Genomic DNA, 27,911 nt, shown 5'->3' with positions numbered 1-27,911 from the left:
GCAGTTTGATAAATCTGCGCCTCTGGGTGAATCTAAGTTTGCGTTCCGCAATGAAACTGTCCTCCTGAGTTACAAAGCCAAAGCCAACAAAAATGTTTTTTTGCTCTCTACCTTGCACAATAATGCATCAATTGATTCTGCTCCAAACAAACCTGAAATAATTCTCGACTACAATCGTACAAAAGGTGGTGTCGATACAATGGATTAAATGCTCGGAATTTACACATGCAAAAGAAAGTCGCACCGGTGGCCATTGGCTCTATTTTTCAATATGTTGGATGTAATGGCACTAGGTGGACACATTATTTATAGGGATAATTATGTAACGAGCCGTGTTAGTATCAGCCGTCGAACTTATCTAAAAGAACTTTCTCGTGAATTGGTCACTGAAGCTGTCAATCGGCGAGCATCAAACCCCCGAATCCTGCAGCATTATCACGTACGTACCGCTATGGAGGATGTTCTGAATACCCGTTTATCTCTGCCCTTTGCATCGGAATTGCAAATTGAGCAACGTGACGAAACAGGTCGAATGAAAATTAAAGGCAAGTGTCATGTTTGCCAACAAGTGAATAAAAGACAACGGAACTCCCGGAAAGTTTGCTTAGTTTGTAAAAAGCCAGTGTGCCAGGAGCATATTCAGCCCATTGTCAAATGTGTTCAGTGCAGCGAATAAAGTTGCTATTTTTTATAAAACTCTGTTCTCATAAACGATAAACCAATAATATTTTCATATGTACATGTCTTGCTTGTAATTGGTATTTACTCATGGTCACATGGGTGACTACGTCGGCCAACAAAAGAATAAAAGTTTTCAAACCGTTACAGTTGTCTATGACTAAAATTATAAAACCTTATTTTGTATTTTTTCTGCTTAAAATTCATTAACTTAGAAATATGTTTTTTTGAGGGGAGAATATTAAATAGTCACCCCGGTGACGCGTCGGTCGAACTAGGGTTAAATGGGTATGCTGATCAGGATTTCCATTTGCACTCCACGCTTAAGCTGACGACAGAGTGGAAGTGGGAAGCATTGCTATAATATAAAGCTATGAATTATTTCTGAAGGAAAGTTGTAATAGGTGTCACACTGTTAAAACGTTTCAAGCTTTTAAAATATAAGAAAATAAAATTTGCTTCTCGCTTAGTATAACTTATAGCCTTACATGGAAATGTTTATAAATTAGAAACTAATGTAATGAAAGTATGAAACTTTGATGAGCATTTCTTTCCCATAAATATTGAAAGCCCATTTTTAGTGGGCATATTCTAGAGTATTTCAAAATACTATTTGGAAAAGAAAGATATTCGAGTTTGATGTATAGTGGAGCAATATTTCGTCATCCCTTATACATTTTTTTTTTTGAAAAAGCCGTTTAGGTGTAGTGCCTTCTTCAGTGTAATTTTGCCTTCTCTATCTCTATGAGAGTATTTTCATATATTTTCTCTATAAAGAGAAATGTTTGTGCTTGCAAAGATTTACACTTGAGCTTGCAAGTATGTATCGTACTTATACTTCAATATTTGAAGTAAATACAGGTACTACAGTGCTTATAATTGCACTTTCCTTTTCTTTGCAATGGGGTACTGATACTTGTTCTTGTACTGGTACGTGATTTTTTTCGGCCACCCTAATTTACATCCTAAAACAATTATAACCATGCACGTCTATTGGTTAATTTTCAACTAATTGATTCCTGCATGCGCTTAAAACCTGTGCTATGCAAATGAAAAATATTTCTTTGGGGACGCTTTATTATCGCACAAGTACACAGCAATCAAATCGACCAGTGATGATATGCGCATAAATTGCAACTTCATCTCACAGTGATAAGTCACGTTTTCCTTCTATTGTTTATTAGCTAGGAATAAATGCAGCCATGCACAGCTGTAAAACCGAACAAACCAAATAAACAAAAGAAAAATCATGTATTCGAACAACAAACATTCCAGCTGGAATTAACAGTTGTGTCATCACTTTGTCGAAAAAATCTATAGCCAAAGTGCACCACAATCACACCATGGGGATAATAAAAATGTATGAATGGACATGAGTTTTAGATGTAAGATTTACATGGATCTTTTAGAGATGTCAGTAGTACAAATGTATCGATATATTTCATCGATATTATGCAATATATCGGCGGCCATAAACACATCCATTTACATAGGATTTTTGTAAGTAATGGAAATTGTTTAAAGCCAAATTAAACTTCCTTAACCCTAACGCCATAGTCGTAACCATACCCATATCCATAACCATTTCCAATGTGATCGATTAATGGTGCCATAACCTAAAAGTCGTGAAAATTTCATAAAAATGAAGAAAACGCAAAAAACTAACGAATATATACCACAAAAAATCAGTATCTTAGTACAAACGTATCCAAAACAATAAATAAAATCAACAAAAAGTTAATAAATTCTCCATCTCAAATATTTTTAGGTTATGGATATGGCGAAAAACCAAAAACAATTGGTTGGCTATGATATGGTTATGGCGTTAGCGTTATGGTATTGCACCATTAATCGATTACATTGATTTTCATAAGGCAGGTTCGATCAGCTGTTTTATCTAGTTATGGTTTTATGGTTATAAGTCACCATTAATTAGCAGTTTAAAAAGGCAGTTTTCAAGTGGGGTCGCTCTTCTCCAGTGATTTGCCAAAGAATCCGAGTGTATTTCTGCTATGATAAGAAAATTACGCCTTTCGGAGTCGGCGTAAAACATGTAGGTCACGTTTGTAGGAAACATTTAAGCGGCACCACGCAAATTATAAAATAAGCTCGGCCTAAAATTTCTTTGGTGGTTATCGCGCCTTGTATTTTTAAGAGAAAAGGGGACAGTTTGCTGTTTAGAGAAAGCAGGTTTTGTTACCCGATTTCAAGTAAAAGTTTATTTCGCGTTATATTCGAAAATATTTCAAGTAACAAAGAAACGTAGAAAAGATGGGAGGGGTGAGGCAGCAATAAAGCGGAAGAATGAAGAGGTAACGTGCAAAACGAGAGGGTTATGCTAGCTACAGTTAAGCTGTATCCACCGTGGCAGATATATCTCACTTGGACAACATGAAGGTCCATTTTGAGAAAGGTGATGAGAGCTTTAGCTACTAAAAGAACCGTTGTGTGGCAACCATGTACTTTCGCATAAAACCATACTGTATAAGATCTTCGGAGATCGTAGAGAGTTCAGAAAGAAACACTTTCGCGTAGTTCTGGGAAAATCTGGACAGTTAAACATGAGGTGTTTCGATGATTTTACCTAGTCATCCCCATGCAGCTTCTGCAAGAGGGCTTTTCCAGTATGTCGAGGCGTACGCCAAGGACTCCCATTTTACAATGACTGATATATTTAGCCTTGGTGCACCTAATTTCGGTCAAAAGGATATCGCTGCCCTGCAAAAGGCAGTGTCCGCCTGGTGTTGGCTTAGCTGACCCCAGACCCCAGAGCAGACAATATGTGGCCAGGAGTATTTCGTTTTCTCTGCAGATCTCTACATTCGGCTTTGTTATACTCATGCGCGCTAGCTGGCTCATGTGATTTATTTCGTATATTGCTATGTCCCGGAGTTCACATGATATTAATATTAAAATAATACAACGCAGCTGCAGGCGAAATCAATCATTCTTGTACAACCGTTGATCGCACCACAGTTGAAATTGGGGCTTTAGTTGCAGCCTGGCTATCGGATCACATGTTAAATTCTTTAACCGCAGTAACACTGGACAGCATCGCGTCCTTAATTGCGGCAACCTCCGATTAGAAGACTCTGCAGTGATAATCCGACTTAAAATTGCGGATTAGAGAAAACCTCTTCCTTAAACTTCCCATTCAACTTCGACCCATCCGTGAAGCAGTTAACCCATCCCCGGTCCAGTTCTGGTTTTGTAAGGTTCTTTGCCAGTCCACATAACACAGCCCTCATAGTCCAGACTGCCCAAAAATTTACCTCTAATTACGATTATGAGGCCATCCGCTCAGGTCCCACACAGCAGCCACTGCCTTCCAGCTCTAGCAGAAGCGCGTTTACTACCACAAATCAGAGCAGAGGAAATAGAATAAACTCTTGGGTATGGCTCTGCATACATTTCTACCGATTGTGGACTCCCTTCGCTCCGCTGCGGTAATTCCATTGTTCAGAGGCCTGTTAATGAAATCAGCCAGAGCCCGATCGAATCCTACCCCATAAGGGGTATTACCAATTGCGCCAGGCTTCCTCTTTGTCAACAAAGCATTCGCCGGTGGTGCGGGAAGAGGTTTCTGTGCAACCAGAACATCCGAAAAACGAAAGGGATGGCAATTAGAGGGGGAGGAGGGAAAGGTCAGCAGCAACACTTAGAGAAGAACGCCTGGAAAATTAATGGAAAAATGATAGGGCGAAGCGGAAAATTAGGAGAGTAATCAAAGTGAAAAGAAGAAAAAGGGGAAAAGAGGGGGAATCACGAAAATAATAATTAGGAAGAGGAAGGCAAATACCGACATGAAATGGAGAAAAACTAGTCAAAAGGCAGCGGAAATAAGAGAGAGTAGAAGAGCCACAAGTGAGCGTGAGAGTTGTTGTACAGAAAAGTAAGAGATATAAGAGTTTTTCCGCAACTTGAAAACAGAAATACTGGTTGATTGTTATTTCTGACAAAAATCGATTTATAAATGCAATATTGATTATAATAAGAGAGAGTAGAAGAATAAGAGAGAGTAGCAGAGCCACAAGTGAGCGTGAGAGTTGTTGTACAGAAAAGAAAGAGATATAAAAGTTTTTCCGCAACTTGAAAACAGAAATACTGGTTGATTGTTATTTCTGACAAAAATCGATTTATAAATGCAATATTGATTATAATAAGAGAGAGTAGAAGAATAAGAGAGAGTAGCAGAGCCACAAGTGAGCGTGAGAGTTGTTGTACAGAAAAGAAAGAGATATAAAAGTTTTTCCGCAACTTGAAAACAGAAATACTGGTTGATTGTTATTTCTGACAAAAATCGATTTATAAATGCAATATTGATTATAAATGATACTCAAAGTTGTTGATGTATTGTATCAAAAATCATTGTTTTTCCCTCATCCCTAAATAAATTTTTATTTTGAACCTTATCTGAAAATCGTTTCTTAGTGACAGGATGCGGAACAGGATGAGATACAGCCGTTTTTAACAATGGTCTATGCGATAATTGCTTTTCTCCCAAAAATTTCACTGGAATAGCATGTGAAAATAGAACGAAACAAGTTTGTTGTGTGTACTAGAAGTGAAGCTCACGCCAACAATGTAAACAATAACAATATTAACAATTAAGGAAGGCTAAGTTCGGGTGTAACCGAAAATTACATACTCAGCTGAGAGCTTTGGAGACAAAATAAGGGAAAATCACCATTTAGCAAAATGAACCTAGGGTAACCCTGGAATGTGTTTGTATGACATGGGTTTCAAATGGAAGGTATTAAAGAGTATTTTAAAAGGGAGTGGGCCTTAGTTCTATAGGTGGACGCCATTTCGGGATAGCGCCATAAAGGTGGACCAGAGGTGACTCTAGAATGTGTTTGTAGGATTTGGTATCAAATGAAAGGTGTTAATGTGTATTTTAAAAGGGTGTGGGCCTTAGTTCTATAGGTGGACGCCTTTTCGAGATATCGCAATAAGGGTGGACCAGGGGTGACTCTAGAATGTGTTTGTACGATATGGGTATCAAATTAAAGTATTAGTTAGTATTTTAAAAGGGAGCGGCCCTTAGCTGTATATGTGAAGGCATTTTAGAGATATCGACCAAAATGTGGACCAGGTTGACCCAGAACATCACATTACGTGAACTAAGTTTAGTAAAGATATTTCGAATTTTTGCTCAATTTATCGTGTTAACAGCCGAGCGGAAGGACAGACGGTCGACTGTGTATAAAAACTGGGCGTGGCTTCAACCGATTTCGCCAATTTTCACAGAAAACAGTTATCGTCATAGAATCTATGCCCCTGCCAAATTTCACAATGATTGGTAAATTTTTGTTCGACTTATGGCATTAAAAGTATTCTAGACTAATTAAATGAGAAAGGGCGGAGCCACGCCCATTTTGAAATTTTCTTTTATTTTGGTGTTTTGTTGCTCCATATCATTACTGTAGTTGAATGTTGACATAATTTACTTATATAAAAAATAAAAATAAATGTAAGGCGCGATAACCTCCGAAGAGATCTAAGGCCGAGCTTCTCTTTTACTTTTACTTATATACTGTAAAGATATTAAATTTTTTTTTTAAATTTGACTTTAAAAAATTTGTTTTTTTAAAGTGGGCGTGTTCGTCATCCGATTTTGCTAATTTTTATTTAGCGTGCATATAGTAATAGGAGTAATGCGCCTGCCAAATTTCGTCATCACATCTTCAATGACTGCCAAATTACAGCTTGCAAAACTTTTAAATTACCTTCTTTTAAAAGTGGGCGGTGCCACGCCCATTGCCCAAAATTTTACCAATTTTCTATTTTGCGTCGTAAGGTCAACGCACCTACCAAATTTCATCGATTTATCCATCTTTGGTAATGAATTATCGCACTTTTTCGGTTTTTCGAAATTTTCGATATTGAAAAAGTGGGCGTGGTTGTAGTCCGATTTCGTTCATTTTAAACAGCGATCTGAGATGAGCGCCCAGGAACCTACATACCAAATTTCATCAAGATACCTCAAAATTTACTCAAGTTATCGTGTTTACTGACGGACGGACGGACATGGCTAAATGAATTTCTTTTTTCGCGCAGACCATTTTGATATATAGAGGTCTATATCTATCTCGATTAATTTATGCCGTTACGGATTACCGTTATGCGAACAAAGTTAATATACTCTGTGAGCTCTGCTCAGCTGAGTATAAAAACAGGTAAAGGTGTCTAAGTTTGGGTGTAACCGAACATTATATACTCAGCGTGTGCTTCAATTGTACATTTCATTTCAGATAAATTACTTTTCTACATAACACGTGGCACCGCCCGTTTAAAAAAAAAGTCTCCCCATTTCCTCTTACAATAAAATTTGATAAGTGAAATATCATTGATTCAAAATATTTTTTGCTGTGTTATAGCTTATTATTCTGGTCTACGACCCTTTTAAATTTGTTTTCTATCTAAGTTGCGTGGTCTTTAACCGAAGCCGTCCATTTTTACTAGAAATATTTTCTGCTATAAGGAAAATATGTGTACACAATTTCATTACGATCCGTTGATTTTTCTTCGATTTATGGCTCCCGAAACATAGAAAATTGCTTAGTCATAAAAGGGGCGTTGCCACGCCCATTTTTAAAATTTGAAAAATTTCTATTTATTGTTATAAATACACTTGGGAAATGAAATACCAATGATATAAAGCTCTTTTTTGCAAAGATATAGCTTATTTTATTCGTCCACGACCCTTTTAAAAATCTTTTATATAAAAGTGGGCGTGGTCCTTAACCGATTTCGTAAATTTTTCTTCAAAGCATTCCCTATAGTAAAGGCAACCTCTCTGCCGAATTTCGTTACGACAGGTTTAACGATTGTTGATTTATGATTAATAATATTTGTAAAATTGATTTTGTCACAAGTGGGCGTTGCCACGCGCGTTTTAAAATTTTTTTCTTAATTTTTATCAAGAGTCTCAATATCAGTCAACATGTCAAATTTCAACGTTCTAAGTGTATTATTTACTAAATAATCAGGTTTTTTGTGTTTTCCAAAATGTTATATATATAAAAAGTGGGCGTGGTTATCATCCGATTTCGCTAATTTTCAATACCAATCTACTCTGTGTCCAGATAAACTCGTGTACCAAATTTGGTGAAGATATCTCAATATTTACTCAAGTTATCGTGTTAAGGGACGGACGGACGGACGGACATGGCTCAATAAAATTTGTTTCGATACTGATGATTTTGATATATGGAAGTCTATATCTAGCTTGATTCCTTTATACCTGTACAACCAACAGTTATCCAATCAAAGTGACTATATTCTGTGTGCAAAGCATGCTGAGTATAAAATAAAATAATTTAAAAAAAAATTTTAAGTTAAACGGTTTTATTGAAAACAATACTTACATGAAATAATATTAATACGAAAATCTAGAAAATAATTAGGTAGGTCCTAGGTACTAGTCATCACACTCCTTATCAATCTAGGGCGTTGATCAGACAATTAAATAAAAGCGTTGGGCGCGTAAAATTTCTAAAAATGTGAGGCATAGCATAAACCTGATTAAGGTTCAGTTGGTTTTACTTATGACTATCAATAGAAGTTTTCGCATTCTTAAAAAAATACACGATGGGGCAGGGCATTCACCTTGGAGAGAAGACAAATTGAATGGCTTTTGCTGTAAAGTATTTTTTTGTTGTTCGCATGTTTCGTAATGTAAGGTAACAGTTTTAATTAAACTTGATTCTTTCTACTTTATTCTTTCTTAATAATATTATATTTTATTAATGAAGCTTTTGATTCAGTTCTATTGTTGACTACAACCCTACTTTTGTGGAATTTCCGATTCTTCAGACAAATAACTGTTTTTGCTGCTTGGATTGAAAACGACTTCATCATAAGCTTGTCCACAAGATACCATTTTAACCCGACATCAGATAAAACGTAGTTTTTTAACCTTTGCAAGATTAAAAACTATAAAAATCTCATCCTTGGACGGAATTTATACATTTTGAGGATATTTCCCTGATTTGTGCGGGGAAACTGAGTTAGCTGCTAGAGAATTGATCCAGTTATTTAAGTGCTGCTGTGGCTTTATATAAAGGCATTTTGCATGTATTTTTGTGTGCGTGTAGGTCACGTTATGTCCTTTAGTACACAGTGGGCCGTGGTTAAAAATTTATTTTTAGAAAATACTTAATTAGTGGTTTGTCTTTTATCGTAATTTCTTTCGTTAAAAAGGCAAAGGGAGAAAGTACTGTATTCCTATGCAAAAAAGTACTGACCATGCACTTAACACTCCCCGTAACATTCGGGGAGTATTTTTGTGACGACAGAAACAAAATGACCACAGCGGTTAAGATTTTCATGAAAAATTTTGAAAAATGGTGACAAATGGCTATTAAAAATAGACAATAGTAGTTTTCCCATAAACCATAACCTATTAGTATTCGAAATTCAACGAGTTCATCGCTCACCAATTCCGCCATTCTAGTTCTACTTGTCTCCGTTCTACCGCTGTATACCACCGACGACGACATTTTGGACACCAAGCAAACTGTAAACCGATTCACCTTTAGTGTTTACGTCAGCTGAGGTACTTTACACCAATTTCAATGGTCGTTTCTGGCATTAACCACCGGTTCACGGGACCTTTCCTCGACTTTGAATTGCCTGATTGCCGCTCTGCCTTCGAGACATCCCCCGTTAAATCATACCATACAGCCTGCCTCATTTCGTGCTGTCAAAAATAGCTTTGCTATCGAAAAAGAGATGGTGCGCTCCGATTCCGATAAAGTGTGTATTTTTCAGAATTTGGCGCATCAGGAATATCTAAAGAATACCAGCTGAGCATCTTTAGTATATCAGGTCAGAAGGCGCATTGATGAAATTCTATCGGTTTATTGACAGCGGACTCCAGTTATTCTCAAAACATTTAGACTGATGATGCATTAAGGGCGACGTCGTCTTTCACCTTGTTATTCGAACTGCTGGATGCTTAGTTCATCATTTTCAGGCGTTTTATTTTATTTAAAGTAGGATGTTTTTATTCTCACTTTGTTCTGCTCCTCTCACTAGGAAAGGCGCTTTGTATATAGTGTGGGGGCTGAGGCAAAATCTATAGCGGCAGGCTATATGGCTGATCAGTGAAGGGGCCTGGTGGAACGGTGGAGGGATGTGGGTAACTAAAAACTCTCAAAAGCAAGGGACCCTTCTATAGCGGATGTTTCTCTCAGAAAGGTTGTCGTACAGCTAAGATTAAAACGCCACAAGTAATCATTTACCCTTGGAGCGAAGGTGAAGCAGCAGGCGAGTTCGTTCGAACAGAGAAGAAGCGCTGGATAAAAATGAACATTTTTCTGATATAGAAACAGAAATTAGGTTGGGTACCAGAAATCTTCTGAAAGTTGTTGGAGTTTTTCATTTCGGTCATCGAAAAAACATCTGGCAGCATTATGGCACTACAGACCTTGTCTAATTTTCGTCATTGTTATACTGCGGAACGTACCTTCCATTTTGATAGAGAAATCTAGTAAAGTATTCCCTCCATTACCATATTTCAAATTTTTCGCTGGTAACCGCAACGTCGTCATTATTGTTCCTGTAGAGATTGGCGCGTTTCCGCATACCTATCTGATTTTCTCTTATTGCGGAATTGTGTTTTCAGCCAGAATCTGAAGCTGCTTCTACTCACAGTTTGGCTTCACGCTTTTCCGCGTCACTACCACTTTAAATTTAGTGAAGGTATTCTATGGAAAATTTATAGATTTATTATCAAAAAGTTTTCGATATCCCACCAAAAAGTTATTGAACAATTGTCAATTTGTCATTGCCGATTTACTATCGAAAATTTATCGCTTGATTATCGAAAACTTACTTAATTGGCGCTTAACCGTTTAAACGGTTATGGCCTTCCAACAAGGCTCGCCAGTCGCTTCTCTCTGCCAACTGGCGCCAATTGGTGACACCAAGGGAGTTTAAATCGTTTTCCACCTGGTCCTTCCAGTAGAGTGGGGGCCGTCCTCTACATCTGCTTCCATAGCCGGGTTCGGATAAAAACACTTACTTACAATCAACTGAAGTAATTTATTTGTTACCAAATATCTAGTTATCGAATTGATATTGAAAATTTATCGATTTTTATCGAAAAGTTATTGATTATTCATCGAAATTTATCGACATTTTTCCAAACATTTTTCGATAATGAGTCAGTATGTTATAAAAAATGCATTAAGATAAGTTATCGTAAAGCTATAGATTTTTTATTTAAAGTCATCGATATATTTCCAAAAACTTATCGACAAGGAATCAACTTGTTATTAAAAAAGATATGTAATCCAAAAGTTATCGAAAAGTTATCTTTAAATTAAAAAAGTTTTGTGATTTGTTCCTGAAATGTTATCGAAAAATAATCAAATAAAAAAGTACGATGTTGCACCACTGTGCGACTTAGTTCAGATATCCCCCTGCTGTAGACAGGCCATAAAGCGTGTCGTTGCCCACAGCATTCGCGAGCGCTAGTAAAACTGCATAGAGAAGTAGCCGCATACACTTTACACTTTTACACTGAAACAAATTTTGCGCAAAAATTACTGAGTTATTTTTGTAAAAATCTCGCCTTTAATATTTGGAAAAATATTTTCAAGATCGAGCTGAACTTTATAAGCATTCGGCAGTTACGACGTTGTACTACGTTCGCTAGAATACAACTATAAAAGTCGGTGTGTTGCTACCTACGATGGTTCCAGTTGCAATCATAAACTTTTCCGTGTACGAAGCCTCTTGTTCAGTAAAGTTATTAAGCTGCCTAAGTTTAGTGCACATGTAAGCTCTCTGCCTAACAGTATGTACGCACAAATAGTCCAATATCTCTATTGGTACGTTTCTTCGGTGGGGAATATTCCGTTACCAATCAGCGCTGATTTAATAAACTTTAATTAAATATAAACTGAGCTAACGCAAACCAACACAGCATCCTATCGTGTTGCGCCTTGCTGTGTTGTGTCAACTACCCCTTACAACCGCTATAATGGAAACATATTCAAGGCATTCAACTAAATAAAACGCATTACACAGTGTTAACGAAACCAGCACAATCCCATGCCGGTAGCGCTTTTTTTGTTGTTGTTTTTGCAGACAAGGTTGAACACAGTAGGTGGTTGGGTGGACACTTGAAATAGTTAGCTCACCTTCAGGACATTACCTGCTATTCACATGTTTGTATGTGTGTAGATATCTATGTGTTATGTTATGCATATACATACGTAGAATATTGGTTATGTGCCGTAATTCCCATCGCATATTAATCACGCACGGAATGTATTGTTGAACGTGGCGTCATACTCAAATTTATGACAAGGCAAATTCAATATGTGTTTGAGCATAAAATATGAAATTTGTATAAAAATACTAGCATGTAAATTATATCAGGCGGCCAAATGGAATTGAAGTGGGTTGGCGCGTGGATATTACTTAATTAGCGCTTAACCGTCTAAACGGTTATGGCCGTCCAACAAGGCGCTCCAGTCGCTTCTTCTTCTGCTCCTTCCAGCGTGGGCCACCCTTTTCCTCTGCTTCCATAGGCGGGTTGCGATAGAAACCTTTATTTAGCCGAAGCATCATCTTTCATTCGCGTAACATGGACCATGTTGATGTCTGCGTAAAGCTCGTACAGCTCATCGTTAAATCTTCTTCGGTACTCGCCATGGTCAATGCGTAGAGGTCCATAAATCTTTCGAAGAACTTTTCTCTTGAATACTCCCAGAGCCGCTTCATCTGATGTTGTTATGGTCCATGCTTCTGCACCATATAGCAGGACGGGTACGGTAAGTGACTTGTAAAGTATGATTTTCGTTTGCCGAGAGAGGACTTTACTTTCCAATTTCCTACCTATTCCAAAGTAGCATTTACTGGAAAGAGTGATTCTTCGATGGATTTGAGAGCTGACGTTTGTTAGTGTTGATGCTGGTTCCCAAATTAACGAAGTCTTTTACTATTTCGAAATTATGGCTGCCAACAGAAGCGTGGTTGCCAAGGCGCATATGCGCTGACTCTTTGCTCGATGACAGCAAGTACTTCGTTTTGTCCTCATTCACCATCAAACCCATCTTTACCGCTTCTTTTTCCAGTTTGGAGTAAGCAGAACTAATGGCGAGGGTGTTTAGGCCGACGATATCAATGTCATCAGCATATGCCAGTAATTGCAACTTTTATAGAATATTGTTCAAGAACGGTTAAGTTCTGAAGCTAGTATGAAAGAACTCGCACGATAGGGGGTTACCCTGTCTGAAACCTCGTTTAGCGTCGACCGTCTCGGAGAGGTCCTTCCCAATTCTCATGGTGTTGCTCAACGTCATTTTGCTCAGCCATATAAGTTTTGCGGGGAAACCAAATTCATACATAGCAGTATATAGGCAGCTCCTTTTCGTGCTGTAGAAGGCGGCTTTAAAATCGACGAAGGGCCCATTGGCCCATTGTCAAAATTTGGTCGATGGTAGATTTACCAGGTCTGAAGCCGCACTGATAAGGTCCAATCAGCTAATTCATGGTGAGCTTCAATGTTTCAGTAGCTCAATTCCTTTAACAGAATTAGACTCTAGAACATTCAACCCGCCACATTAAAAAATAGTTTTCATTAAACTACAATGAGATTGGATTATCAAAATCTGCCAGTCTGAGGAAGGTGGAGTGCTTAACAAAACAAACTTATAACACATGTTATTGGCATTTAACAGTAAACTTTCTTATATTCAGCGTGCTTTGCACACAGAGTATATTAACTTTGATTAGATAACGGTTGGTTGTAAAGGTATATAGGAATCGAGATAGATATAGACTTCCATATATCAAAATCATCAGGATCGAAAAAAAATTTGATTGAGCCATGTCCGTCCGTCCGCCCGTTAACACGATAACTTGAGTAAATTTTGAGATATCTTCACAAGCTTACCTGGACCCAGAATAGATTAGTATTGAAAATGAGCGAAATCGGATGATAACCACGCCCACTTTTTATATATATAACATTTTGGAAAACACAAAAAACCTGATTATTTAGTAAATAATACACCTAGAAAGTTGAAATTTGACGTGTGGACTGATATTGAGACTCTTGATAAAAATTTGAAAACATTTTTTAAAACGGACGTGGCACCGCCCACTTGTGATAAAATCAATTTTACAAATATAATAAATCATAAATCAATAATCGTTAAACCTACCGTAACAAAATTCGGCAGAGTGGTTGACTTTACTATAGGGAATGCTTTGAAGAAAAATTAACGGAATCGGTTGGGGACCACGCCCACTTTTATATAAAAGATTTTTAAAAGGGTCGTGGACGAATAAAATAAGCTATATCTTCCTTTTTACAAGAAGGTACAAAACGCCGGATCTTATACCAGCCAAGATTTGCGGCGAAAGCCTCATTTACAGAGATAAATGCAAGTATCTGGGAGTGTAGGAAATGGTATACCGCTCAGGATTGACAAAATAACGGATCGGGTAAAGACAGCAACAGCTGCGTTATTCTCCTGTTAAAGAGCAACTGGTATCTCGCGGGGTTTACTCCATAATTAGTTGATTTGATTTATGGTGCTCTGGTTTGTTGGCTGACGCTTATAAAGACCACGAACCTTATACACTTCTTCAAGCCCCTACGACTTGGGAGCTCTGTATGAGCTGCGCTCTTGTGTCGACTCCGACAGAGCCACTTAAAACTATCCTGCAACTACCCCCAATTGATTTGATAGCCAAGGTAATAGCCACTACCGAAGCCCAACAAATAAGAGTAATGGCAGTTGGGGGAAGAATAGAGGAAGTGGCCATACCATTATCTTGAGGATCAAAACGCCTGTTTCAATACCAGTATTCACAATTTATTGCACTCCTTGCAACATTTTTTACTAAGAATTGCACAGTGTGCATTCCCACACTACAAGAATGTGGGGTGGCTCCAGGGTTGACGGGAAGGGGGGAAAGGAAAGTTTTAACGGATCTGTGAATAGAGATCTCCTTCGGGCTTCCCGACAATTATAGCGTTTATCAAGTGGAAATGTTAGCATTAGTAGTGCTGTAAATCAATTGGCACCTGTGTCTAAAGATGGGAAAAGGGTTATAATTTTCTCGGACAGCCAGGCCGCGCTTAATAGCTTGGACTAACGTGTCAACTACGCAAAGTGTATCACTGAATGCCTGAAAATGTGTCAATAAAATGGCCCAGCACTTTATTATTAGAATTATATGGATATCTGAACTCACTGTTATTGAAAGCACCAGTATAGCTGATCCTTCGTGAAAACGAAACGGTAGTTATACTTATGGCCCCTATGACTCGATTCGCAGAAGCTGATACAGCAAGGGTTATTTACTGTTTAGGTCATTACAATGAGCCCATTGGTGGCCTAAATGTTGGGTTTGAATGCAACTTCTCGCCCCAACCCTTTAAACCTATCCTAACTCTACTATTATCCAAATAGGGAAACCCGTCTTGAAGAATTCAGAATGCCAACAAAGGAAATCAGATGCTCTCTATCAGCGGAAGACGGTTGAACTGGGTGGTATTTAAAATTGTACTTGAACAAAGCTCAGCAAAAGTGGAAGAGCACCACGGGTTGTGCAACTTCAAGAGCCACTACATGGCCAGACTACAACGAAAGGAGGACAAGGAGCCTACTAGGTAGATCTCGAGTCGATACTTATATGCTTATAGTGGGTTGCACCGGCCATTGGGTGGAATAGGTAGTTATTTTGCATAATGACCTGTGCATAAGTTGTAGAAACGTAACTACAAACGAGGCTGTTGAGCATTTTTTGTATCCATAATCGAAAAGACGCTGTCATTGCTCATGCTTCTGCAACATATGTATATGAGGACGGGTATGATAAGTGACTGATAGATCATGGTTTTGGTTTGCCGAGAGAGGACTTTACCTTTCAGTTGCGTACATAGCACAAAGCCGCATTAATTGGCAAGAGTTAATCTTCATTAAATTTGTGATATTTATCACACAATAATTATGCAAAAAGTTTTTTTTCTGATAAATATATACATATTTTGCCTTTAGTTTAGGACGAAACTGTAAAAATTCTTAAAAGTTTCTCCGTACCAAGCGTGGAATACTCCATAAACAGTGTAAAGAATTTAGTGCAATTCCTCTTATTTGCAACCTTCTGCTAACGTTCGAATCACTAAACTGTTGAATAAATAACACCAATATTCATCAATGCAAAATGGTATTTATTAGACTGCTTTCACACTAAACTTCTCGACAGATAGCGTGCTGAATTCAATGCCTGCAAGCTGAATTCCATGCCTCAGCTGGCGCTGCTTTTATACTATTCGGTTTCCTCGTTTGCATATTTCTAGGTGTTTCTAGAATTTACTATTTCTTTACCAGCTATAAAATCACCAGCTATAACTCAGATGCACGTTATAGCTTCTCACATGCGCGTGCATATGTGAGTGATACTTCCACAGATGATTGCCTACTTTTGGGAGTATCTCAGATATATGCATGTGTTTGTGCTCTCGCTGCTTGTATGGACATATGTATAGACATAATGATTGACTTGTTGATGTGCATACAAGTCACTGCTTAGTATTGGCTTAGAGATGATAGTATCCCTTAGCGTTGCTAATATTCGTCACAATAGATATAGCCTTTGGAGTCTATAAAATGTGAGTTTCCTCAAAAGCAGAAAGAGTCCGATAAAACTCGTGCAGGCAATTCATCAATAAACCACAAGGTCAATATTTCTTTCATTTACATGCATACATATTTACCGTAATGAGGTTATATGTTAATATGTATAAAGCAATTTCATACTTATGAGAACCATGTGTGATATACGCTTTTTTTTATTATTTATACTTACCACAGACAAAAATATGTGAAGGACTTTGAAGTTATATAGCCTTATGAAGTTGTAAGGCTATTGAAAATTATCTCCTTTTTGTTTTTATTGTTGCCACAAATACCAGTCGTTGTTATTATGGTAGCTGTCAGTGGCACAGCCCAATTAAAGGACTCTCTGATTATATTTCTGTAGAAGCGTTTGTGAGAATACTGCGCTCACGCTTATGCTCAAACTTACTTTATCCGCAGTACTCTGAGATATGTTTTTTTTTCTTTCCAGTTTATCTATCCACTCTTCCGTCGTTTATTTTGTGGTTGTAAAATCAGCTGTCAAAATGGGAGGTGAAGTTTAGCTCTTTTGTTACATTTTTCATCTTTTACTTCAAAAATATTGCTGCACTAAGAATGTGTCAAAGTTGAACAAAAAAATATGAAAAACGATAAACGAAAGAGTAACTATGAAAAACATTCTATAGTTATGCATTATTATATGTAAAATTCACACATGCACTTGCATATCTGCAAAAACATTGTTATATACATAAATATGTATCGCTTTGGTGTGTAGCCTGCTTTTAGGCGCACTCACAAGCCTTTTTTGCTGCTACTATTTTTTATAATAGAACGTAATTATTATAAAGCTAGCTACACTTTTATTTCGTATTAGCTTTAACTTTGGCACATTAACATACAAATGAGCCAAAACTCTTTTCATATACACTTATTCAGTTTTAAAATATACATTTCCACGCTATTTCATCCATTTATTGCAATAAGCTAGGACTTCATACATTTTTCTGAATACAATCAATTCTGAAAGCCTCAGCTCATTTTGCTTTATTCACATTTACTTCCGCTATCATTTCCTTAAATTATTCAACAAACACATATGTATACATTTTCGAATTGGGTCACAATTTTCTACATTTTCTTAGCGCGAATTAATAAATCGAGATCGAAATGAATTTTAATATATTTTTACTTAATTTCACCTCACAGAAAATGTACATATTTCTTGTTTACACATATATTTTGCAAATATTTTTTGTTTTGTTAAGCATTTTCTTATTTTATTTTGCAACAGAAAAATATTTTTATGCGCAATATTGCCCTCGCACAACATTCTCTCGCACTGTTCACGACATGTTTGCTGTGACCGTCCACTTGGGCAAACACAGCAACCATCTGTGAGCGAAAAGCATATGGCGTTGCCAGAGTGGTAGAGTATGAATCAAAATAGCTCGGAATAACAATTGAATGATAAGAACTTTTATTTACATACGAAAATTACTTGTTTGATAAGAGATCTTTTCTTGTGAACGAAAAAAAAAAAAAAATTTACAATTAATAAAGTAGCTAACCCATTGCACATAGAAAAATAGAATGTTGGTTCAAGTGCAAATATAATTTCAGATTTGGCATATCAGAAGAGTAGTGAAAATATGTGCAACAAAAAAGTTTGTTAATTAATTTTGTTGTTAGTACACTAGTCTACTTAACTTGAATCGTTTTCTACCTGGTCCTTCCAGCGGAGTGGGGGCCGCCCTCTTCTTCTGCTTTAATAGGATGTCAGAGCTAACCTCACATTACACAGTTTGAAAATAAATCGTAGGCAGAAATTAAACACAAATAACACCTTAAATATTTAAAAAAGCAACAGATTCCATCTTAATAGACCGTGTTTCCGTTTGGATAATAAATTGGCTATAAATCCAGCAGAAAAGAGTTTTACGACTGAAGGAGACAAGGGTTTAATGGCGCAAATACTCAATTCAGCATACTTTATAATGCATTTGGAGTTTTGCTCGGTCTTATCGACTAGAAGAACCCAAACGAATTTAGTGTAGGTCAAATATCAAATACTCCAGTTTAACGTAACTTCTTTCTAAATTACATATTTTTTGGAAGATTTCCATCGAAAACTGTCTTAATCGGAGTCAATACCTTCACCTGCGGAATCTTCTATTGCGACGTATTTTTTACTTCTGTATTGCTGACGTGTGTTTGATAACATTTTTAGTTTCTACTCAGCGTTTAACATCCCACAGATTTCAACTTCTGACTATGTCAATACAACCGATTTTACCTCCCTGCGCCATCGGCACTATCAAAACCAATTGAATATTCTCATAAAGTTATACTTACATGATTCAGGCTAAAACAAAACTGGCAAACAAAACTTTAAAAATTGTCGAAAACTAATAATGTGTTGAAGCTTCGTAATATAAACTGCAGAGGGACGACATAAGGTCAACCACCATAACGTGCATCGGTCAAATGTTCTATTCACCTTATAACCTCTTCAAATGACCACAAAGTCAGTTTTTATGGTCCTGCTTACATACCTAGGACTAAAACTAGTACCTAGGACCCACCTAATTATTTTCTAGTTTCTAGTATTATTATTACTTCATGTAAGTATTGTTTTCAATAAAACCGTTTAACTTAAACAAGTTTGTTTAATTATTTTATTTCATGTTTTTAGTCTTAATTTAATTGTCTGTTATTTCTCATTCTATTTAGTTCATTTAGTGACTCATTATTACAAGGACTCTTTCCCGACAATTTGTTACAATCGAAGTCCTCAATACATAATCCTTCCAAAGACTTTATTCGTCTCTGCGCCTCGTATGCTTGTCTCTCCTCGAACTCCAAATTATTTTGTCACTTTTACCGACCTGTTCGTAATATTTGTTCTAAATATGAGCCAAATCGGACATCATAGGTCACTTTCTATTCATGTATGTATTGTGTGTGCCAAATATGCACCAAATCGGACAACAAATAAGAAAATTTTGAATATCTCGATCTTTGCGCCACCTGGCTGCGTTTTTTTTCACAGGCCGTTTTCTATTTATGTATGTATTATGTGTTCCAAATATGAGCCAAATCGGACCACAAATACGATTTTTTGAATATCTTGATCCTTGCGTCAACTAGCGGCGATTTTTTTTCATATGTCGCTTTTTATTCATGTATGTATTATGTGTTCCAAATATGAGCCAATTCGGACCACAAATACGATTTTTGTAAATATATCGATCCTTGCGCCACCTAGCGGCGATTTTTTCATATGTCGCTTTCTATTCCAGTTTGTATTATGTGTTCCAAATATGAGCCAAATCGGACCACAAATACGATTTTTGTGAATATCTCGTTCCTTGCTCCACCTAGCGGCGATTTTTTATTATTGCATTGTCATCGGGCTCTGAACTATATTCCAAGCTTCAAGCTTGTAGCTTATCGGGAAGTTATTTAAATTTCAATAACAAAATTCGTTCACAACGGCCGTGCAGCCTGTCAAGGCAAGCTAAATAAAACCGTTTAAAAAAATATAACAAAACAATAATTGACAAATTTTTTTTATAATTTTTGCTGCTTTTTTCGTATTCAAAGTTGTCTGTATCACAATAACAAGATTCTAGGGGGGAGCTTTTGATACCAATTCAATACAAACTTTCTTCTATATTCGATTAGGTAATACCCTCACTAATTTTTGAACATAGTGATTTTTTGAAACAAATTTTTTGAAGAAGAATAAAAACTGTTAAATTTTCTATCGATCAAAGGTGTGTCTATGATTTTAAAAATTAGGGCAGCTATGAACAAGTGTTTCGCGCAGGAGACTCGAATATGATATAAGGTGATTTGTGTTATATTTGCTAAATTTGACATCATTTATTATTCTTCTATAAAATGTTTGTATAATGAAGGTCTGGCATCATTCGTATTCAAAGCTTTGAAAGCATTCATGTCAGCAACTAACTTATTTAGAAACCATAGCTACAACCAAAGCTGCAAGCTCATATGATTTGCAAGTTGAAATGTCTTGAACTTTTACGGTGAATTTTGTTACTGCAGCAAAGCCAACAACCGTTAAGTTCTCTTGAAAGTTTCAACACGGATGTCTAGAACTGGGCGGACAGTTTTATTTAATGTAGATGTTCAACAATAGATGACTCTTTAATATTGTACTAAGTTACAAGTACCTACTGGATTATGTAAGGTAGAGCTACAAAACTATCGATGACACTATCGGTAGTATCGTTAGTTTTCTTTTAGGAAAATCATCGATTTTTTCCAGTCAATAGTTAGTTTTTAAGGAAAAAGGTCTTCAAGTATACTTTTAGCATACATTCTTGCATTTCTCAAAGAATATTTTTTCTTAAAATTTTTATTGTAAAAGGTTACATATACGGACTCTGTTTCCACGTGAACGATTTGTTTGACCTCGTGAAATTTCAAGTCGCCTCACTTAGTTTATCTGGTATTATTTGGAGTCGTTGATGTATGTAGGTTCATGAAATAAACAGTTTTTTCGAGTGCCACCCTTTCAAACGGTAAAAGGTCATTATCGATTTTGGGTGTTAGATATCATAATGCAAAAAACAAGACAGGTGAAGTAAATATTATAGATTGGAGTCGCATTTTACAATACTCGCTCTCATATATTTAAGTGTAGCTTCTTCACGTATCTGGTGGCCGCCGTGGTGTGATATTAGCGTGCTCAGCCTACAAAACCGAAGATCCTGGGTTCACTCCCCGGACAAAGCAAAATCAAAATTTTATAAAAAAGTTTTTTTAATTAGAAAACAAGTAAGGAAGGCTAAGTTCGGGTGTAACCGAACATTACATACTCAGTTGAGAGCTATGGAGACAAAATAAGGAAAATCACCATGTAGGAAAATGAACCTAGGGTAACCCTGGAATGTGGTTGTATGACATGTGTATCAAATGGAAGGTATTAAAGAGTATTTTAAGAGAGAGTAGGCCATAGTTCTATGGATGGACGCCATTTAGGGATATTGCCATAAAGGTGGACCAGGGCTGACTCTAGAATATGTTTGTACGATATGGGTATCAAATGAAAGCTGTTAATGAGTATTTTGAAAAGGAGTGATCCTTAGTTCCATAGGTGGACGCCGTTTCGAGATATCGCCATAAAGGTGGACCAGGGGTGTTTCTAGAATGTGTTTGTACAATATGGGAATCAAATAAAAGGTGTTACTGAGCATTTTAAGAGGGAGTGGGCATTAGGTCTATAGGTGGACGCCTTTTCGAGATATCGCCATTAGGGTGGGCCAGGGGTGACTCTAGAATGTTTGTACGATATGGGTATCAAACGAAAAGTGTTACTGAGCATTTTAAGAGGGAGTGGGCATTAGGTATATAGGTGGACGCCTTTTCGAAATGTCGCCATTAGGGTGGGCCAGGGGTGACTCTAGAATGTGTTTGTATGATATGGGTATCAAATGAAAGATGGTAATGAGTATTTTAAAAGGGAGTAATCCTTAATAATAATAATAATAATAATAAAAATAATCTAATAGTATTCTATAAACACATTCTAGGGGTACCCGTGTCCACCTTTTCGCCTATATCTCGAGACCCTAGTCACCCACGGGTACGAAAAATACCCGGTATCAAAGCACTTATAAACAACTTCCATTTGATGCCCATATTGTACAAACATATCCCAGGATTACCCAGGTCCACGTTTTGATTTCAAGACCCTAGCCAGAACGGGATAAAAGGTATCATATGTCTGTCTCCTGCTTCTAAGTTAACCCTCCATCAATTTTCAGTCAAATCTATTCATGCTTTCTTGACTTATAGTGTAACTAACACCACTTTCTTATATATAATTAGACTGGGTCGATTTATTATCCTATATGGCGCCATCGATTTTTCGATAGGATTTGGGCTCAGGAAAAAAAAGTTCCACTACGCATACCAAAAAAAAATATTTTTGAGCCTGCAAAATTTCAACGATTTTTTATGCATTTTTTCATTTTCAAGGCTCCAAATCATTTTTTATGTATTTGTTTCGTGTCAATTGACAAATGCAAAATTGGTATATGCAATTTTTTGAAAAAGAAATTTCTTTTATGGAGATTTAGAAAATTTTGGTCAAAAAATCGATTTTTTTTTGAAGGCATAATTTTTTTTGGGTATGCGTAATGCAACTTTTTTTTCATGAGCCCAAATCCTATCGAAAAATCGATGGCGCGATATGGGTTAACTTTCGTCCATACAAATCGACCCAGGTTAATATATATACATCATATTAGAAACTTCAAAAATAACAATATTTCTCCACTATTTAATGGATGTTATTATACAATCTACAATCTTCAGTCACTCCATCTATTAAAAAAGCGCATCAAAATCCGTTGCGTAGTTTTAAAAGTTTAAACATTCAAAGGGACATAGGAACAGAAAAAGCGAATTTGTTTTATACTATGTAGTGATAGTGATACATGCAAAAATACCAAAAAATAAAACTTTTGTTTAAGAATTTTAAGGAAATGTTCATTATTTTTAACTAAAGAGTATTTTTCAAGAGATGTATACATTCTTTACCATTTATGTTGCATTAACCATTAACCATTTATGTTGCATAAATATTTATGTACAAACATATGTCAAGCTGATATGATATGAAAATGCATAGACATGTACATCCATATATGCCTCTAAACCTACGCCCGAAGTTAAATAACGCAGCGAATGCTATGTACATATGTACGTATGTGTCGCTTGGCCTCACTCAAAAGCAATTAGCGCGCACAGTTTACAGCGAACAACCACACGCACGAATTTTTTGGTAAAAATGTTACTTTTGTTTAGACAATTTGGCTGATATAAGAAAGGAATCAAGTATTTTTTTTGATGCAGAATGAAAGTGAATATTTCAAGTTTTTACTGACAAGTGGAATTTTTTAAATCCATCTATCCGTTTATGAGTTATAGCTGTGTAAAAAAAATTGTATGATTTTTTGGTACATTTTGGCAATTTGCCATGCCCCTATAATATATACCTTCAAATTGTATTGACTGTGCCATCTCACGTAGCTAAGCTTTCAAATGCCAAAAACCGTTTTAAAATCGGATCATTCTGTGTGAAGTTATGTGCGTACATGGAATTTGGCGACTTTATTTTATAAGATTTATAGATATAGATATATGTAGATGTATGAAAAGTTAATCGGAGGATGTTTTTGTAAATTGACTATGAATATGGAAAAGTAGAATAACTTGAAGATCAGCTGACGTATTATGACGAAATTCGGTACAAATATTTATTATAAAAAAAAAAAAATAAAAAAAGCACCGAAAAATAATTTTATATCGAAGCTATTTTACTTCTAAACTCTTTGAGTATACCATAAACAAATGAGCCAAGATCTCGCATTCCGGAATTGCAGTATTTGTAAAAGAATTTGAAAAAAAAGTTTGATGACGTAGTGCTTTTGAAATTTTTCAATTTATTAAATGTCTCTCATATTTCGGTGCCAGTGTTCGGAGTATTTATAACTGTTATCTGAGTAAACGACTACGCCGGAGTAAAAATTAAATTTTCGGAATATAATTTTTCTTCCTCTTTGAAAGCGGGTTAACAACTACCATCAAATTGATTTGGTGGCTTGGCAAACCCTTCGATTGTATTTTTGTCATGCAATGTTTCTCAGCAAAAAAGTTATCTGCCTTATCAAATGCACATGGAGTCGGACTAAAACGTGAAGGATGACAAATTAATGCTCCCATTAACACACCACATTCTGGAAGAAAAGTGGGCTCTATCTCCCCGGATATTTATCGCGAAAAAATATTATTATTATTATTTTCGGTTTACCATACATATTTCATGCTCTTTTAATGACAGAAGGTTTCAAGACCGGTGAAGATTCCTGGAGGAACCATAATGGCGACCTGGTAACTAGCGTATGCGTATGGAGTGTGGGGAAAGACGAACCCGTTACCCTGATCGCCGATGATGGAAAACACTCTCCGGCATCCAACTATGGCGAAGTGAGAATGGCAATATCACGGCTAAAAAATCACAAGGTGCCAAGTAACGACGGTTTACCTGCCGGGCTGTTGAAACATGGAGGCGAAGAGTTGGTATAATATAAAGAAGCAAAAAGTGGGTATTGCAGTAAATGTGGACAAGGTGAAGTACTTTCTGTCATCGTGGCCTTTGTAGCCACGTCACTGTTGACGGATAAAAATTCGAGACTGTGAAGGATTTCGTATATTTGGGAAGAAGCACTAAAATCAAAAACAATGTCGGCCTAGAAATCAAACGGAGAATAACTCTTGCCAACAAGTGCTTCTTTAGGCAATTGAAAAGTAAAGTCCTCTCTTGACGAACAAAACCCCCGCTCTACAAGTCACTCATCATACCTATCCTGATGTATGAGGAGAGAGAAGATGAGATGGCTCTTGGACTATTCGAGAGAAAGGTTCCCTGGAAGATTTATAGTCCTATCGTTGGTGTCGACGGCGAGGTATAATGATGAGCTATATGAACTTTTCGCAGATGTGAAGATAATGCCGCGAATAAAAACAGAAAGCTTCGCTAGCTAGGTCATGTTATGCGTATGAATGAATACGCTGCGGTAGTTTGTAAATAGAGGAAAGAGAAGTCGTTCACTGAGTTGGGAGAGACAGTTGGAGGAAGATTTGACTTCGCTTGGTGCTCCCAATTGGCGACTGTTATCGCAAAATAGGACTAGCTGACCTCACTGACTCAACGCACTTCATTTTTATATAAAACTTCAAGAAGTGCTGTATGTTGCATTTTGGCAGGATTTACAGATCGCGCCCGGACACATTTTTTTCTTACATTTTACTACTTCTATTCTCATTCCATACGAAAAAAGTACAAAAACTATGAGTAAAATGTGAGCAAACATGTCTAAAGACAAGAACAATCAATTCACGTCATTTCATCCAATCGTCACTTGTAAACAATCAGCTTTTCATACGTATACAATGAAAACTCCAACCAAAAGATATTAGTTAGTAATACTATTTAGTTTTCAACTCGACCCGAATGAACCTTTGAGATAAAAAATATAGTAGGAGGTAAGAGCGGAGCAAAATACTCCAGTTGGAATAAAGTGTGAATTCTGCGTCAGCAATGAAACATGTTGCTAAAAGCGTGATGCCGAGAAAATTTATTTCACAGCTATGATTTTTTTGCTATCTCATTTTTTAATGCGGGATCTGTATACAAGATACCATCGAAAACTATCAATAGAAAAAAATATCGTTTCGATTTGTAACAGCTTCCTGACATTTTAAAGTGATACGAATAAAATTTTTCCTCTAAATATTATAGTGAAGTGAGCAAAATATTTTAAGAAGTTATTTTCCTTCAAATTTAAGGATAATTACTTCATTTGGCATTTGGGTCAACTCGACGTTCAGAGAACACATTTTCTATCACTCCACTGAACGCCCAATGAAAATGGCAAATTATGAGTTATGTAATATGCGTAGCCACTAGTATATATGAGTAACAAATTCCTACTAACCAGTTCAGAATAAAGCAAACAGAGCTAATAACATTGTTCTATGCAGTAAAAAGACATTGTTGAACTCGGTCAAATTTTACCTAAATGCTAAGTTTTTATCAGTTTAAAAAACATGATAAATTTATGTCAAGGAAATTTCAGAACATGCAGTGCAAATATTCGCACGCCATAAAGTTGTCTTTTAAAAAGCAAACGAGCGCTGAAACTATTTATTTAACTAAGTAACGCCGTTCGGTGGGCATTCTCAAAATGTTAAAAAATCAACGCCTGAAATACTTAAATTTAATAATACTACTTACATTTTCAGCGGCTTTAATCAAAGCGTCTCCACTTTTAAAAATACAAAATAACACTATTATAAATGAATTAATTTATTTGCTGCAAAAGATTAACATAGAGCGAAGTTATAACACCATTGCGGTTTGTGCGTCACAGTTAAAAGATTGCGTTTTTGAAAAGATTTTAACAGAACTTTCGCTACCTATGGTGGTCATTAATGAAAGTTTGGAATATAAGTACAGTGCAGAATTTTCAAGAGAGCTGCTAATTTTACTTTGTATAGAGCAGGAATCAGGTATTGCTTCTTTGTGGATGAGTTTCAATGTGTTTGTTCGATTGAAGCGTACCCGCTTATTGGTTTATGCGCCATATGCGAAAGAACTCGAAATAATAGAACAACACTGCCTTGATGCAATGAACAATGACTTGTACAATTTGCTAATAATTCAAGAAGATTTTGGTAAAACTCATACTTATTATACTTGCAATAAATTTCCATTAGATGCTCTATCATTCAAAAGCAAGAACGTTTATTCTTCCGTTATAATTTTCAAACAGCAGTTTACTAATATGTATGGCACGCCGTTACTAACATATCCAGATCAACTTGAACCGCGCACAATGTTGTATTATGACGATGACGGATCAATAGTGATTGACGGTTACATTGGCAGATTACTGCGCATTTTTGCACAAAGGCGCAACACCACATTGAAAATAGAACTACCCCTCGAAATCGGCAAAACCGTGTTCTATCAACTTTTGCTGGAATTGGTGCGAAACGATACAATCGATATAGCTGCAGGTTTGACTTATCCCTTTGCTGGTGAAGATTTTGAGATTATGACTTATCCAGTGCAAATAATTGATTATTGTTATATGATGCCGCTACCGGACACCATGCCTATAAAGGAACTTTTCTTTGGCATCGTAAATTTACCAACGCTATTATGCATATTTTTGTTTATTACAATCTTCGCTACGCTACTCACGCATATCAATAAGCGCATGAAACTTGATTTTATCAATATTTTCTTGAATGATATGGCTACGTGGTATGTTGGGGCAATCTTTCGTACTGCCAGTTCAACCGGGTTTAAAATTGAAATTTGTCATATTTTTATTATGCTGCATGAGCATCCTTACCAATACAACATATCAAGCACATTTTCAATCTTTTCTAACAAGGCCGCGATTTTTACCGATACCACGCACTTACAAAGATATAGAAGCGGCTGGTTTAAAACTTTTAGTTTCAGCAAAGGAATGGGATATGGTACGTTCTAGCAACCCCGATATGTTAAACTATTTGCATATTTTTCAAACTATGGCAAACTACGATGAATGGCTGAGGTATCGTTCAAAGATGAATACAAAATATGGTTATCCCGTTTCAACCGTACGCTGGGAAGTTTTTGACTTTCAGCAAAGTTTTTTCGATCGACCCACCTACTTTTTCAATCAAGATTTGTGTTTATATAGAAGTGCCTTCTTGTCTTTGCCAATACGCCCCGATTTGCCTTATCGTGATTTATTGGAAGACTTTATATTGCGTATACATTCTAGTGGAATTTTGTCAGAGTGGATATCTTTAAATTTTTTCATGATGGTTAAATTGAAAAGAGTTGAATTTAAAGACCTTAGTGAACCGCTTGAATTAGGAAGACCTTTCACAGTGGACGATTTTTTTTGGATACACATACAATATTTAGGAATTCTGACTTTGAGTTGCATTGTTTTTATGGGAGAAATTATTTATTATCGTTGGAAGAACAAAACAAAAACCGTACCAGAGCAGATATGTATATAG

General features: G+C 36.4%; 1 protein-coding gene and 1 pseudogene across 4 annotated transcripts in view; one reads left to right on the top strand and one right to left on the bottom strand.

Moving 5' to 3' along the window:
- Syn2 (Syntrophin-like 2) overlaps positions 1-17,634 on the bottom strand; it is a 182,857-nt gene extending 165,223 nt beyond the window's left edge. For 3 of the 4 annotated variants that reach the window (XM_067777877.1, XM_067777880.1, XM_067777879.1), the window contains exons 1-2: positions 17,492-17,626; positions 16,519-16,826 (exon numbers count right to left, since the gene is read on the bottom strand). The gene's annotated coding sequence lies outside the window, so the exon portion shown is untranslated. Of the gene's footprint in view, positions 1-16,518; positions 16,827-17,491 lie in introns of all 4 variants that reach the window. The other variant, XM_067777878.1, reaches the window with a different exon arrangement.
- On the top strand, positions 272-27,911 carry LOC137246078 (uncharacterized; annotated as a pseudogene).

Source organism: Eurosta solidaginis, chromosome 3 (genome assembly GCF_040869045.1).
Source record: "Eurosta solidaginis isolate ZX-2024a chromosome 3, ASM4086904v1, whole genome shotgun sequence".
NCBI lineage: Eukaryota > Metazoa > Arthropoda > Insecta > Diptera > Tephritidae > Eurosta > Eurosta solidaginis.
The sequence above is the reverse complement of the archived record's forward strand: the minus strand, read 5'-3'. Positions and strand labels throughout refer to the sequence as shown.